This window comes from Cyprinodon variegatus, unplaced genomic scaffold (genome assembly GCF_000732505.1).
Source record: "Cyprinodon variegatus isolate N-32 unplaced genomic scaffold, C_variegatus-1.0 Scaffold339, whole genome shotgun sequence".
Classification (NCBI taxonomy): Eukaryota; Metazoa; Chordata; class Actinopteri; order Cyprinodontiformes; family Cyprinodontidae; genus Cyprinodon; species Cyprinodon variegatus.
The window spans coordinates 466,488-469,511 of record NW_015150792.1 but is presented as its reverse complement, the minus strand read 5'-3'; the positions used below and the strand labels follow the sequence as shown (position 1 = coordinate 469,511).

At 37.2% G+C, this 3,024-nt stretch overlaps 1 protein-coding gene across 1 annotated transcript in view; it reads right to left on the bottom strand.

Moving 5' to 3' along the window:
• The window catches only part of LOC107091490 (visinin-like protein 1), a 46,908-nt gene extending 44,140 nt beyond the window's left edge, over positions 1 to 2,768 (bottom strand). Inside the window, exon 1 of the mRNA XM_015385441.1 lies at positions 2,639 to 2,768. The gene's annotated coding sequence lies outside the window, so the exon portion shown is untranslated. The remainder of the gene's footprint in view (positions 1 to 2,638) is intronic.
• Between the last annotated feature and the right edge of the window lie 256 nt (positions 2,769 to 3,024).

Here is a 3,024-nt window from a genome sequence, read left to right as displayed (position 1 = left end):
TGTAGCCTGGTGCCGAACGCTCCAAAGGGCTTTACCGTATTAACATGAGAAGCGGTGCAAGTGAAATTAGGCACTGTCATCGGACAACATGCGGTAATTTATAAATGTTTTAAATCAGGTTGGGTCCGGATTAGCCAGCAGGTGGGTCCGGATCCGGGCCGCGGTCCGCTAATCCGTGACCTCTGATTTATGCAAAACGAAAAGATCAACAGGTAAAGTCCCTTTTGATCGGCCAATACTGAAATACTGTAAGAACATTTCGCCTAATGTAACACTCTATCTCTAGTAAAATGTCTTAGTATTTTCTAATCTGGGTTTCAGGGCCTCCAAGTGTGACTGCTTAAACCATTATACACCCACTGCCTAATCTGTCAGTAAACACGAGATATTTTCTTTATGCATATCACCTATTTCATCTCTAACTGACCTATTATATTAAACATTTTGTCGGAAAGCTACTCTTATCTGATGAAAACACATGATTCCAATTAGAGCTAAAACAATTATTTGGATTAATCGTGAGCAGGATTGTTATAATAATCGTCAACTAATTCAGTAATCGATTAATCTCACAAAAAGATTGAATGACTGATATTATATATAATTAACATTATAAACATTTCTCAACAGTCATATGTGTCCTGAAGCCTGTATATGAGCTTCACAAATGAAAAAAAAAACTTTCACCTACATAATTGCGTTTCTCCACCTCTTAATCAATAAATGCTCAAATTGATCTGTTTGAAAAGCATTCCCCTTATGATGTCATAAGGGGATATAAGCTTAGTCAAGCTACAGTGTTTGTCTAATGCATTATTCCATGATTGATTGACTGATTTATTAACTTACTTTATTGATCTCACAGTGGAGAAATTTACCCTTTACAGCTTCTCAATAGTCAAAAAGCTCCTAGTTGCTATTTCAAAAACTCTGTTGTCATGGTTGCGGGTTGTCAGGGTGTGGCTTTCAGGGGGACGGGGCGAGAAAAGCCAAAAGAGCTCATCCAGAACAGGTCTGAATGAGATTTTTGGTACATGTTTTTCTGCCTAATCTAAAACAGATAATTTTAAACATAGATTGTCAGATAAAATGGAAGCAGCTTATATCACAAGTTTGATCGAATAATACAAATTGTTTATGGTTATTCTTAAACAATTAAGCTTAAGCTTAAACTAATGTAAAATATTAAGGGTCTGAGCCAAACTGTTTCTGATTACTTTCTCACTCCCTTAAATGAAAATAATTAACATTCTATCCCTTACATTAGAATAGAATAGAATAGAATAGAATAGAATAGAATAGAATAGAATAGAATAGAATAGAATAGAACAGAAAATTCTGGTGTTTATAGCAGCAAAAAGATTATAGGAAAAAAAAGTATAAGAATAACATAACAGTGAAGAGTTAAAAACAAACAAATGAAATCCTGTACTGAAAAGTGTTTTAACTTTATAAAAACTGTGCACCTGGAGAATAAATAACCAACATTCAGCTATGGACATTTTTACAGTAATGGATATTTGAAAATAGCAGCAACATCAGAGATGTGCAAAATGACAGCAGCATGTTATTTTACTGACTACGGTAGAAACTGTGCCAAATCTGCATGAATGTAACAACTTATATTCGTTATAACTGAAATATATCCAGTCACTATATATAATAAAGGCCGTCATAGACTAAAAGAGGAGAATAGGAGCACCGTTGTCGCACACACAACATCCCACTGTAAGGACTAAGCTACTTTAACAGAACAATGACAATTTGCCAGTACTGACAACAACTATGTATGCTGACAGACTGTTTGAATTTAGATATATATAAAAAAAAGTAAGAGGTAATGAAGCTCTGAGATCTTTGAGCCAGTGGTGAAGGCCAGCTTCTGTATGTATCAACACATATGAGGGAGAAAGTGTGTTTAGTTTAAATAGTGGAAAACATGATCTGCATATTACTGAAATTTGGATGCACACTTTCTGAAAAGTAAAACAACAGCATATTTTTTTTCTTTTGTGTTGAACCTTGTGCTGACTTATCACATGAAATCCAGATAAAACAGAATGAGCAGGACTTCCAAGCATAGACTTCCACTCCGGACTCCTGCTGCAGCTATCATATTAAGATAACCAGCAACTCATTCATGTCTCCATTTACATGCTCTTATCACATTTATCTTCTGCGTGAGCAGATTAGATTCAGATTGCTTTCCTGTTCTCCTCCTGTTTGTTATTTTATTCCTCTCAGAGCATGAAGGACATTCCATCTGCTAATTAGTATGGAACCATGCAAAATAAAAATAAAAATACAGCAAAAAACAATAATGAGTCACCACTTCTCCAGTACACCAGTTTGATAATGCAAGCAGATGTGCTCACCAAAATGTCAGTTCAAAGTGCCCTCCAGGAAAACACTGAGCTCACCTGCTCAACAAGTACAGCTGAGACACCAACTGACTCATGCATAAAGCTGCATACTGTCATAGCAGAATATTCTTATTTAGTAAAAACAAAAAATACAGCTTTTATATGGCTTACTTTGCTAGGCAACAATTAAAAGCTCATTTTTACGCATTATGCATCATCATAAAAGGAAAGCAGAATAGACAGGAGGAAAGGAAGAGAGGGTGACCTCCACTTGCCCTGATATATCTGCAGGAAAATTCAGCTCCTTGTGAAGAGGACGGTGCTTCCCAGCCTGATGTCACAGCAGTATTTTCCTCCAAAACAGTTCGTCCCTCATGTAAAGCAAGCTCCTGAGTTCACTCACCTCTTTCTCTCTCTCTCTCTCTCTCTGGAAGAAGATGAATGAACCGCTGGGTCTCCCTTGCCAACACATTTACATAAGCCCCGCCTCCGCTGCACGTTGGTTGGCCGCTGTGCTGCTCAGAGATGAGCTCCTTTCATCTGATTGGACAGAGAAGCTTTCAATTAGGACGGTAGCCCGGCCGCGCGCGTGCCACAGAGAAGAGAGAGAGAGAAAGCAACAGTGCGGAAAAATAATAATAAAAAAAATACTTTTGTTTCT